The sequence below is a fragment of the Crocodylus porosus genome, unplaced genomic scaffold (genome assembly GCF_001723895.1).
Source record: "Crocodylus porosus isolate Cpor-Errol unplaced genomic scaffold, CroPor_comp1, whole genome shotgun sequence".
Classification (NCBI taxonomy): domain Eukaryota; kingdom Metazoa; phylum Chordata; order Crocodylia; family Crocodylidae; genus Crocodylus; species Crocodylus porosus.
Genome location: NW_017728931.1, coordinates 88944193 through 88958022, shown reverse-complemented (window position 1 = coordinate 88958022; position 13830 = coordinate 88944193).

Sequence of the window (13830 nt, the reverse complement as noted above, 5' to 3'; positions counted from 1 at the left end):
ACCCCGGTGCTCTTTCCTGCTCAGGCAGGGGGTCGGACTAGATGATCTACCTAGGTCCCTTCCGACTCTAGCTACTATGAAACTATGAAGATCGCTGATGAAGATATTAAACAACACCGGTCCAAGAACCAAACCCTGTGGGACCCCACTGCTCACCTTCTTCCAGGCTGAGAACAACCTGTCCACCACCACTCTCTAGGTGCAGTCCCTAAGCCAGTTAGCCACCCACCTGACTGCATAGGCGTCCACTCCACAGCTTGTTAGCTTCCCTAAGAGAACAGGATGAGAAACTGTGTCGAAGGCCTTCCTAAAATCCGGGTAGATGACATCGGCCTCAGCTCCTGTGTCAAGGCAGTGTGCAACCTGGTTATAAAAGGCTATAAGGTTTGTCAGGCAGGATCTACCTGTGACAAACCCGTGCTGGTTTCCTTTCAGCATCGTTTCCCCTGCTGGACCTTCACAAATGTACTCTTTGATTTTTTTCTAGTATTTTCCCAGGGATAGAGGTAAGACTGACAGGCCTAAAGTTACCCGGCTCATCCCGTCTCCCCTTCTTAAAAACGGGCACCACATTGGCCTTTTTCCAGTTCTCAGGGACCTGGCCAGAGCACCATGAGAGCTCAAACAGCTGTGCCAGTGGCTCAGCAATGACACTGGCCAATTCCTTCAGCATCTGTGGATGCAGGTCATCCAGGCTGGCTGACTTGTACCCATCCAGCCCTTCCAAGTGCTCCTTAACTAAGTCAGCACTAACCTTTGGCAGTCTGGTGCCTTTTGGACATCTGTCTACGCTCATGGTTGGGGAATTGTTTTGGTCAGTATTAAGGAATACTGAAGCAAAGAACTCATTGAAGAGCTCTGCCTTTTTCTCTGAGTTAACTACCAACTGACCTGATTTGTCCTGCAGGGCCTCTATGCTACTCTTTGCTTTCCTTTTGCTCACTATATATCAGATAAAAGGCTTAAAAAACTATTGCCAAATTAAGAGGACACAAGACTAAAATAAAATTCTAGGATATTCAAATACATTGCCCTTTTTATAATGTACCTGAATTTGCTTAGGACTACCACTACTGATTGTCTACTTTATTGCTTTATTCCACCATCTCTTGACCTCACCCATTCCTATGGTTTGAGTTCAGGATTTTGTGTATTTAAAATAGTCAATCAATCACAGCCTAATGCTTTCCTTCGGAAGTTACAAGATAGCATAATATATTCCTATATCTCAATTACTGAAAATTCAAAATAAATGCGTCTTTGCAATTAAACAGACCTCCTTCTTTATGACAGATAGTACTTAGTATTCTAGTCGGAGACTGGCAAATATCCAACACCCACTGTGTTTGAAGATAAAATAATCAAAACATTTAAGTAAATTTAGTACATTGGTATAATTCTTTGCTTCTTCTGACCTTTCAATTTTCAAAAATACTTGGCTGCTTTGTGTAAGATAGTGGAGAATTATCCTGAGAGAAAAAGTGACAATCCATGAGATTCCAGTGACTCAACGGTTCTAGTTTCTTTAAGCAGACTAAGAGCAAGGTGAGTTGCACTGGCTCTTAGTTGCATTGGCCTCTTTAATAGTCCTGCTGTCATACTGTTATATGTTTATCGTGGCAGCTGAAAGCACTCTGCAACCAGTACCATGCTATCACATGCTGATGATGCTCAAGAAACAAGTCTTCTGCAACAGTATTTTATCCAGCAGTAGTTGCCTCTGCAGCTGTTGGTGGCAATGGTCTGGTACCATGGTACTGCAGAAACATGCTATTTTAATCCTAACCAGATCTTTCACCGAGTTTCTTTGATCATTCTTTGACTTGAAGGAAGACTTCCAAAGTTCACCTTTACTAAGATTTCTCAGCTAGTGAATGGTGCTACATGCAGAAATGTTCAGGAAGCTGATTACCCAGGTGTGTATGTTAATAAGGTACATAAGCAAAAATGCTCCTTTTCCGTTCAATTTAAGTTACTTGTGTCAAGTTAAAAAAGTATCCAGTTAACCACAGTCTAAATGCCTACACTATCAGCACTTTTGTTAAACAGATCCTCCTTTCCTATCTATGCTCTAATAAAGGTGGGTAGCTTGGCCCATACCAAATGAGAAAGATGTGATGTTCTGTTCCCTGTGATTCTCATCCTGTAAGGGTAAAGTTTATCTTAGAAAAACAATTTGAGATGGTTAAAGCATCCATTAACCACAGGAATTGTTCCCTACTTCAGGCAAACAATCAAAATAAAAGCTATTGAAATGTATGCATTTCCTAAAGTAGGACTTATGTGTATTCTTTTGTTCTATTATCTACATACTTCTTTTTACGTTGTTTGCTGTATCATTTGATGTATTTTCCCTCCTGTGCATATTTTCAGTTGCCATAGGAACTTTCCTATTTCCTGTCAGCTGACACAGCTATTTAATAGTATTAACTATATAAAAGGGGGTTGATTCTGGCACTCTAAATGCTGAGAAAGGCCTCAGCTAGGCAAAACACATTTCAGTTTTCTCTTTTTGTTTTCTTTCTATCAACAATATTTATGAAAAAGGTAGACAGAGTATTAACATCTGGAAATGCTGGCTGTTTCTAGTGGCAAAGTGTAGATCCTTTTCAGTCTTGTTGTTTTTTGTTTTGGTGTCAGCTTTCTCCTGCTACCAAAATATAAAGATAGGAAATATAATCTTTTGTTTAATTGGCTTGTGGTTTTGGTGTCCTCAACCTAATCTTTCTTTATTTCCTTTTCTAAAGAAAAGAAACTAAACTTTGCTATTAAAATTAATATTAGTGAAATCAAATCATTCCATTAGCACAAAAGTCTCCAAAGAATGTTTTTTAAGAATCCCAGCTCTCTTTCCAAAATGTAATAAGCCCTTTAGGTAATGCCAATTTTCCTACCAGTTATTATATTGTGTAAGCAGAAGAGAGACATAGAATGACTGAAACTGGCTGACAGCCATGTTACTTTGACCTGTATGCTGTCACTTCCCGTACCCATATTTTTATCAAATATAAAATTTCAAAAATACCAATTTTGATCATAAACAGAAACTGTTTTCATTCATTACTTGAATCATGAATTGGTACTATTTTCAAGAATAACACTTAATCAATAGAATGTAAAATGGCATTAGCAGTTTTACTTTACTTGCAAATGGCACTGAAACAGACTCTTTCTGGAAAAATATTAATATTGGAGCAGTGTTCTTATTAATTATAACAATACATGAATCCTTTGCATGCTTTTTTTCTAATTTATGCCACTCTACTTTTCTTCATATAACTGAAGAAAAGTGTGCAACTTGGAATGGGGCAACCACTCCATAAATTATTTCAAAACAACTTACATGTTTATGACTTCAGAAAAAAATTCCCCATATACCATTAAGTTATGCAAATATTATTCAAAGCCTGCTAAAATCAAAGAGAATATTTCTATTGAATTTTTGGCATTCTGGATGAGTTGATTTGCACCTTAGAATAGTTAGTCTATAGGGTGCAAATCTACCCTGTCTTCTGACTGACTTCAGACTAACACAGCTAACTACCTCATTCTGGATGCATGCCACAGAGTGGAAAAGCCAGACTGTGCTTCCTCACTTATATATCACCTCTTCATGGCGTCTTTTTAGTGTTGTGATACCAAACTTTATTTGGAAACAGTCCATAGTAACATACCATGCATACAACAGCTAATGCTAGTGCTGTAAGTGCTTCAGCTACTCAGGTCCCAACATGTGGCAGATCCCAACCCATTCTGCTAACCGCCTCACTACCATGATCCAAATAGGGTCCCTGACATTCTGACTCTCTGATGTACCCTCCACTGAACCATTTATTATATGTTAAAGAACTTTGCCTTTGATAACCTATTGGGTTCTCCAGCCAGAAGAAAAGAGCAATAGCAGGACATCCCCATGCTGACCTTTCACTGCTAAACAGGTTCATCCTGGTCCAAGCAGTCTCATTCCTCAAGCAGCTCCACTGACTTCAACTGGCAATGAAATGAATTCCTATAGTATGGTAATGCAATAAGGTGATACAATATGGGTCCACTGTTTTAGAAAGTAATTTAGGTTGGTCTACAGAGGGCACATCTATACATTCATTTGATCTGGGATTAGTTTACTTGCTAGTAAACTTCTGTGGATTAAGTGCTCCTGGGCAGCGGTCTACACATGCAGGGACTAGGCAATGGATTTGTTGCTCTTATCACCAAACTTCCTGCAGCCCTGAGACAGGCCCCACTGGGGGGAGCTCCAGGCTCTGGCTGCAGCTGCTAGCAGCCAGCAGCCATCTTCAAAAGGCAGCCCCATTGGCTGCTCTCTGGCCAGCCAGTTCCCTGGCCAGGAGCAGTGTCCAGTACAGGGACAGCATGTGGCAGCTCTCTCCTTGCCCACTCAGCCAGCATTATGGCTCCTCTAGCCCCTACCCCTGGCAGTGACAACCAGTGCCCCAGGCTTCTTCTGGCTCTGTAACATGCAGCCACTGCCTGCTTGGCTGCAGTGCACCATCACAGGGCCACCACTGCATATCTGTTGCAGGCAAGGACACTGATGATAGGCTTCTGGATGCCACTGCTGGGGCCACTGTCACCCTTCTGGGCCCTCCAGGCCAACCAGGACTGGTGGCTGCACATTATCCAGCCTACCTGCGATGATAACCAGTAACTGGAGGTGTTCTGCATGATCTAGGCCACCTTCCAGGACCTCCTCAAGCAGCTCTGGCCCCACCTGGAGTGGCAGTACACTGCCACATGGCCACCCCTCCCTGTGGACACATGGCTAGCCCTCACCTTGCTCAAGCTGGCCACACCCATCAGTCTCCATTATGTGGACCATCTCTTTGGGGTAGGCAAGGCCACCTCTAGGGAGGCTGTCGGGGATGTGTGTGGTGTTCTCCAGAGTGTGCTGAGGCCCATCATGCTCCACATGCATGACCCCCTGGCAGTGGTGGTGGGGTTCCATGCCCTGGGCTTCCCCCAGTGCATTGGGGCATCAGGGCCCGGGATGAGACCCACCCCTCCTCATCAGGGACCCTGTCTACCTGCTCCTGCCCTGGCTCATGTGACCCTTCACTGACCACCAGGACCCCCACCAAGGCCACTTTAACAGCTGCCTGGGATGGACCCATACCCTGGTGGAGTGCACCTTCAGTCATCTCAAGGGATGCTGGTACTCCTTCACTGCCCACCTTGAGTTCACCAAGGACAACCTGCCTCAGGTCATCATCACAGCCTGCATGCTGCATAACATCTCTGAGGCCCAGGGGGAGCTGTTCCACAAGGCTTGGCCAGAGGAGGTGTGGCGCAGCGCATGGAGGCCTGACAGAGGGAGCACCACCTGCGGTAGTGGCAGCAGGACCTCCCTGCCCCCTGCTGAGGCCTCGGGAGAGCTGTACACCCACCAGCAGGAGCCAGGGCACTGGATGCAGGAGGCCCTGGCCAACCACCTCCTCCTGCACTCCCCATGAACCCCCCACACTGACTTCCAGCACCATGCTCACTGCAGATCTCTCATAAGAACAAGTTTTTATTCCCCTTGCATCCAACAAAGCCCCTCTCCCTCCCCGACAGACAAACTCCTTCACCACCCACTCCATACACCAACAATAAAACACCCTCTTCATTGTGCAAACTATTTACAAAGTGCTTTGTGTGGTGTCCCAGGGTGGCGGCCATGGGTTGGGGGCACCTAGGGGGCAGAACCTGGGGACAGGTGTCCAGCACTCCAGCCTCTGGCTGCTCTCTCTCTCTCCCCTCGTGGCAAAATTGGGGAACTGTGGTCTCGACAACCTTATGGTCCGATGAATGGGGAACTGGCTCCATGGTCAGACCCTGAGAGCAATTGTGGATGAAACCGAGTCAACATGGCACATGGTTACCAGTGGTATCCCCCAGGGTTCAGTATTTGAACCAGTACTCTTTAATATATTCATTAATGATCTGGATTCAGGTGTCAGAAGTGGACTAGCTAAATTTGCAGACAACACAAAATTATGCGGAAGTACGGTCATGCTAGAAGATAGGCTGGCAATTCAGGCCGACCTGGACAGGCTCACAAGGTGGGTGGATCAAAACCTGATGGCATTTAACACAGAGAAATGCAAGGTGTTCCATCTTGGGCCCAGTAACTAATCACATATAAATTTGCTACTTGCATTTGCAGGTAGCAGATTTACACACAACTAGGGGTCTCTACTGCTCAGTAAGTGTGTGCACATATAGACATGTGCGTTTACTGTGCAGTAAACTAGGCTACTGTGCAGTGAAGTGTCTCATGTAGACATGCCCAGAATGTATTAAACACCTATTTTTCCTTTTTTTTTTAATGAGGTTGAAATGTATTCTTTTTTACAAGTTCCTTTCCTTATAACAGATAATAAAACAGCTGTTTCGGGGGGGGGGGAGAAGACAGAGAGAGAGAGAGAGAGAGAGAGGATTTGCTGCCTGGAAGTAGTATCATTTGTTCAAGTAATATTAAAACAATATTATAAAATATAAAGTACTGAAAAACATTAAAATAATAAACAAAAATTAAGCCTATCTAGATGGGTTTCTTCACTTTAGGACTGATTTTGGGAACTAAAGACTGGATGTTTACTTCACTCATCTAAAGATGGATATTAGACTTAACTAAGGCAAAGATTTCCTATGCTAGAGCTTTGTGGGAGGCTTTTAATTACTTTTTCAAGGACGATATGAATCTCATATTTCAATTGCCTGAAAAATTAAACAGAGTTGCCACTTACATATACAAAATTGTGTTGTGCATATATAAAAATTGTAGTGTCAGTATGTTTACATTTCTTCTCTGGGTTAAACAATCAATCTGTTCTATATCTTAGGAGCATTTACTTCTGGTATGGCCAAAGTGCGGCTGAAAATGAATTCTAGTCATTTTTCTGGTCATGAAGTGGCATTTAAATATCACATTTTATTTTAGGAAAAACACAAATGTAATTAACCACTTACATTTCCCAAAATTTGTCACAGTATATTACCACCCAAGTCAAGCCAGTACAGGAACTCAAAAAACCCCCTCAATTACCAGGTCAGACAGGCAAATCAACCTATAAGAAAAAAATGTAATAAAAAGTCAATATCCCTTCTATCCTATTCTCAGACACCCTGGTCAGACAGTCAATATAAAACAGCATAAGCTGGAGAGTCATTGCTGGCAGCAGTCCCCTTGATATGAGGATGATAGTGTTTGAGTAAATAGGGAAGTCATCTGTGAGTCCAAAGATGACTGAGAAGGTCAAGCTGAGATCTGCATATTTGACTGCAGACATGACAAATAGATGCTGGAGATCTAAGCTCTCTCCCTTGGTCTCTCTCATCTATGCACCTCCATAATGAGGCAAGTTTGTTCCAAAAATCAATGGCATCATGGGAGATGATTCAGTGACTGAGTCTCCTGAGGACTGATTTCTTCAAATTCGTCTTCCAGGTGTCCTTGAATCTCTTCTTTTGTCCACCTCTAGAATGGTGGCCAGTGGCAAGTTGGGGTATAGGACCTGTTTTGAGATCCAATTATCAGGCATCCTTATGACACGTCCTGTCCAACAGAGCTGGTGCCATATAAACACGGCTTCAATGCTGGTGATGTTTACTTGGGCCAGAATGTTGGTGATTATCCTTCTGTTCTTCCAATTGATAGGGAGGATTTTCTGAAGCCATTACTGATGGTAACTGTAACTGGGAGACTAGCTCCAACCCTGTCACGGAGGTTTTGCAGTACTTACCCACCAGGAGTCCAGGAAACTTAGGGCAGGGAGATGATGTCATCAAGTGGCATCTCTCAGTGTCTAAAACCTCACACCTGTAAAGAGAAAGAAAGAAGATGAGCCAGAAACGAGTGAAAGAGGGAAACAGCTAAAAACTGTCAGCAGCAAGGTTAGTTCCCCAGAAGGGGACAGAGAGAGATGAAGCAGCTGGGCATGGTTGCTGTAATCTATATGGAGGCAGAGAACTTTACTGAAATACTGAGAGTGGCTAAGACACCATTTGGGTGAAGTGGAGAAAAAAAACTTACCTGCAAGAGGTGTGTGAGTTCTCTTCTTAAATAGGAGGCATCATATGACCCAGATATAAAAGACTGAAAGCTGGGAGGAATTTATTGAGGATTTGACTTTGAAATGAACTACGTAACAGTCAGTATATTTATAGGAGTGACTTTAAGTGCAACCTATTAGGTTCTAAGTAAACCCATTGAAGCAGGAACCCTGCTATAATAATTACAGCTATAAGCTAACTACTTTGGTTTATATGCCAGCAATTATGTTTGTTACAATTTCTGTACATATTCCCCCATCAAGGCATGGCAAAAGAGTCTTCAAAGGAGGGCCAGCAATGTATTTACCAGGTCAGCTAAAAGCTTAAGAACCCCCCTGAACACCTGGTGCAGTAACATTCTGACTTTCAATGTTCCTAACATGTAGTTCAAGTCTCACTCCCATACAACAGGGTAGGGATGACAATAGTCTGGTAGACAAGAAATCTGGTTTGGTCATGGTATCATGATTGTCAAAGAAACATATTTCATAGATATCCAAAGACAGCACTGGCAGTTCATCTGGTGTTGAATATTGTCATCTATATTTTCTTTCTGGGAAAAGCAGCTACCCAAGCAGGAGAAATACTCAACATCCTCCAAGGATTGCCTTCCAATTGTAATATGTGGAGGAGTAGCTGGTTTGTTTGGGATAGGTTGGTAATGTAACTTTGTTTTTGTGGAGTTGACAGTGAGTCCAAACAATTCATACAATTTGCAGAAGTCATCAAGAGTGACCTAGAGCTCTTCAACTGAGTGGGTACACACAATACAATCATCAGTGTATTGAAGATCAGTAATGGAGGTATTGGTTATCTCGGAGTTGGAACATAGCAGAAGACGTTCAAGACATTTCCGTCCATGGAATACAGGACGTTGACTCTAGATAGAAGTCTATCAGAAATGAGATGAGGGATAGCTGTGATATAGTGTTGGTGCAATCACACATCCCTGATTGATTCCACTTCTAATAGCGAAGGATTCCATTTTTGAGCCATTTCTTAGGACAGCTGTTGTCATGCCACTGTGAAAAAGTATGTTAATAGTAACAAATTTTGGTGGGTATCCAAATCTCATCAGGATCTTCCATAGGACCTCTCCATTGATTGAAACACAACAGGATCACTCCCTTTCCAATCTCTCAGTTCTAATCCTCAAAGGGAACTTACATAACACCTTTCATACATGAGCCTAAAAACTTCACTTGATAAATCTACTGGATACAAAAAATCATGGACTCAATATAGACATTGGGTTTATGACACATTACAAACTGCCTGACATCTGATACACCAGCTACTGCCAGACCTGACCTCATACTTTTCTTCCCCCACTCCTTTTCTGTCCTTTGTGCTCCTAATTTCCAGCTATTTTCTTTTTCACAGACAACCTCTTTTCTACCTTGAATTACAGTTACTGTAGAGGCAAGGTTCTTTGAGTAGATGTGATATCTTTTATTAGACCAGCTGAGGAGTTGGAAAAAACTTTTTAGCAAGCTTTCAGGTACAGTCACCCTTCTTCAGGCATAGGAGGTTTCTGCTGTTCGGAGACTAAAAGTGTGACATGATGTCAGTGAGAATGTAAATAGGTAGAAATTAAGAAAACCAAAGGTAAAACAGGGAAGGGAGTGGGGGAAAGCAGGGGGGAAAAAAAGCCAAAGGTAAGAGAGACTTTACAGCATGAATGATGGATGCTTCTGGAGGCGGGGGGCAGGCACGGTGACTGCCCTTAGGTGGCAGTGGCGGTGGCACGGTGGTGGCGAGCAAGGAGCTCCTGCAGGCGGCCATGGCAGTGTTGGCAGTGGGGGGGTTGGTGAGCACCGACCAATGGTCAGCGACCATTGCAGACACCACTAGCTGCATTGGTAGTGGCCAGCGATGATCAGCAACTGCCCACAGATGCCACCAGTGGTGTTGGTGGCGAAGGGGGTGGTGGTGAGTGGCAACTGCCCGCAGGTGCTACCGGCAGCATCAGCAGTGCTTCTCTCAGGGGATGCACTGCCAATTTCAGGGGTGCACATGCATCTGTGAGCACCCCCTACGTGTTGCCAATGCTTTACAGTAGCAGTAATTCAAGGTAGAAAAGAGGCTGTCTGTGAAAAACGAAATAACTGGAAATAAGGAAGACAAAGGGCAGGAAAATAAGGAAGGGGAGGGGAGAAAGAAAAGTGTATGAGGTCAGACTCTACTACTCACAGAATCATAGAAATAGGGTCAGAAGGGACCTTGTAGGTCTTCGAGTCTGACCCCCCGCCTGGGCAGGAGAAAAAATGACTCAAATGAGTCCAGCCAGGTAGGCATCAAGCCTCTTTAAAGACCCCCAGGGTAGGAGCCAGCACCACTTCCCTTGGAAGTCTGTAATGTCTTCCTTACTAACCTTACTCATCTTTGGCTCCTCCCCTCCTGCTTTTTTCCCCCCCTCCCTTCCCTGCTCTACCTTTTGTTTCCCTAATTTCTACCTATTTACATTATCACTTGACATCAGCTTCAAACAGAAGCACACAGAATAAAATTGGAGAATACCTGAACAGTAAACCAACAATTCTGTGTATTGTCCTTTAGGAGACTGGATGGAATGATATAGTTGGGAAGTCCCATGGCAGGGGGAAAGGAAGTTGGATTTTTACAGGACAAGAGGGGAGCAGAGAAGGATGCAACCAGCAGGAGTCCTGCAAGAAGAGAGAAAGTTAAGAAGCTAGGTTCAGTACAGATGAACTGAGAGTCAGTGAAAAAACCACAATGGCACTAACAGTGGCAGTGAGAAAGACCAAAAGCTCCTGGAGAAAGAAAATCTTAAAAGTTCCTCCTCTTTCCATCACTCCATTATCGTGGAGAATGCAATAGAAATTCTGGAAAAACCAGCAACTCACCTGAGGGAACAGTTGGGGAGTGTGCAGAGAATTCAGCTGCCCTGGCCATGAGGCAAAACAATCCTGAAAACACACTGGCAGCTCCACAGGTGTGCCAACATGTATTTCATGAGCTCCGGCTACCAGAAGTTGTTGTCCTGGAAATGGGAAAGCTGACAGGTCCAGGAAGCACAAAGGCCGGGAACAAAAGCAAGCAGGTGGAATGCTGGAAGTGGGAGAGAAGGGAAAAAGGGCAACCAGAACTGTCCTGTGAGCAAAGGCTTGGAGGAAACTGCCCAAGCGGTGCAGGTGGCAGCACAGACATGGAGAGCACATCAGTTGAGAAAGATGAGAGAAGCCTCTGAGATGTCAGCGGACCATGCCGGGCAGCAGCTGTGAGAGATTGCACCTGTAGACAGAGTTTAGGAAAGAGAAAGGAATGGGCAATCTGTTCCTTGTCCAGTATGAGGCCACACTTGAGCCAGGTGGCACAGAATTACAGAGGGAGCAAACCTCAGAGTGTACCCTGACTGAAAGAGAAGAGGGTCAGAACCAGGTTTGTTCTGGTTCAAGTGCTTAAGTGGATAAACTTTATTTTGCACTGGTCTCTAACTCAGTAAAAGACACCTTAAGGGGAGGGCCCTCAATTAGGTGGACCACTAGAGCAGAGGAAAAGCCCAGGCTACTAAACACTGACCATTTGGACTGGGGAGACAAGCTTTGAAACAGTGTACGCACCCCAAGCAGGAGGGGTTATGACAACCATTTTGAGGACAGATGTTTTGTTTGGGTTGTTTCTCTGGAAGAATCACCCTTCCAGGCTGCAGGTAGCCCCTCCCCCATCTGTTCCATTTAACACCGATTTGTGACCTGTGCTGGAGACATTCCTGAGGGAAAGGGGACCTGCTGCCATTGTCTCCATTTCCACTCCTCTGCAGGTCACGTGACTAGTCCCCTCACCTGGGAAGCACTGGGCAGGACCTAATGGGGCTGCTTCTGGTGGGAACTTAATAATGAGGGTCCCCATGAGAAAGGGGAAGGAGGCATTTTTTTGGGAACATGGAGCAAGTACATGGCCTCTGGAGCTCTCTCAGACTCCAGAAGAACATGTGAGTAACTTACCTGAATTTAGTCAGTAACAGTGTTCTAGAAACTTGTCAAAAGGCTAACAAGCCACTTCTGCTTGCTCAGGGTATTCTTTTGATACTTTTCTGACTTGTACCTCTCTCCAAGCCTACCCTCACTCCCCAATAAAGTTATCCGCTATAACAAGCTTTGTGGTACATGCTGGAGTGGGAATGGGCATGCCTTTTTATTTCCTTGGCTTGGCTGACTAAGGGAAGATACTTTCTGTGCTTCAGGTCAAAAGGAAGCACCCCAAGATCTCACACTGGGTTACGTGCCCTCAAGGTCTAGTCTACAAAGCCTATGCACCCCAGAGGGCACAAGGTCCAAGCAATGACCAGACCCTGGGTGGTGGTGGTGGTGAACCCCCAGGCTTGCAGGTGTGCTCCAGGAAGGGGGTTGGTCAGAAGTTGGCACCCCTGGGGAGCTGGCACCCCCGGGGGGTGATGGGGTGCAGTGAGGCAGGCGTTTTGGTGCAGGAGCACTCCTTCTGGCCCGCCACAGTTTCCTTTTGTACTTACTCAGTTTCTGTTTCTTTACTGGAGTCAAACTTTACAAGACAATAGTAAGTTGCCAACATGAGGCATGCAAGCAGGGTGTAGAGGTGGGGAGAGCTCTGCAAAAGAACCTTAGCAGCCAGAATTGTCCTACAAGTAGAGGCTCAGAGGAAAACTGTGAAATTAGGTAGCCTCCTATCTCAGAAAATTGCATCAAGTCATGGCAGGTAAGAAATAGTGAGTAACTACAAACAATGACTCTCCTGCATTCCGCAGATGCTGGTGCAGGTATGCTTGAGTCACCCGTGGACAGAGAGGGCTGACAGTAAGAATTTATTTTTTCCACTAAGAAAATTCCAGCATGACAGTAACTTAAGATCCAATATGGAGCAAAAGGAATTTAATGGACCATTTGACCGGTACTAAGACTTTCTAATAACATGTTGTGAATAATTAGGATTTCAAAAATATTTAAGAGTATGGGCTTCCAAATTATCTTTTTTTCACTATACAAATAATGATGGGGTTTAAAGTATTAGTCAATGCCTTGCTCGATCCATGAGTTTTTGACTGCTACCATACAACAGAGAAAACATAAGGGATTTCCACTCTTTATAACTCTCTCATTAAATTTCCCTAACAGCTTTGCTTATAAACTAGTAGATATTAATACAGTGTTGGGAGTAAAAATTTAGTAGGCACCATCCAGCAGAGGGAGCAGTGTAACTTTAAAAAAAAATCACTTTATAAAGTGAAGGCCCTTCTGTATCAGATTAAGTTCCAGAGGGCTGACAATCTGCTATTCAACTGAGTCTCCTGCTGCTGCAAAAATGAGAGAAAAGAAAGAGACAGAAAGTTCTATACACAAACAGAAGACAAAAATCGTGGGGAACAAAAACAATAAAATGAATGTTCTGAATTTCATATACTAACAGTACTACTGTGACTTGCAATAGTAATAAAAATAAAATTTAAATAAGAGAGAATATTGGGGTGAAATCTCATGAAAAGAAATCAAGTTTGTTTTAAAAGGCTGATTTTAATTTTAAAAGAAATAGGTGGTATGACTGAAAGATTCAAATACTGTTTTCGCTGAAATTATAGATTGCAGAAACATTTAAAATAGTCAGGATTTTTTAAAGTGAAATTTTAAGGAAAGTGTTTTTAAAAATAAGATGTTTATCTAAAAGGAATTTGTATATTATGCTTTAGTACAACTCCTTTTCTGTTAAAAAGCATTGCAAAAAATTATAAGCCTACAATTAAAGTTTTGATGATTCCAGGTTAGATTAAACTAATATTTAAAAAAA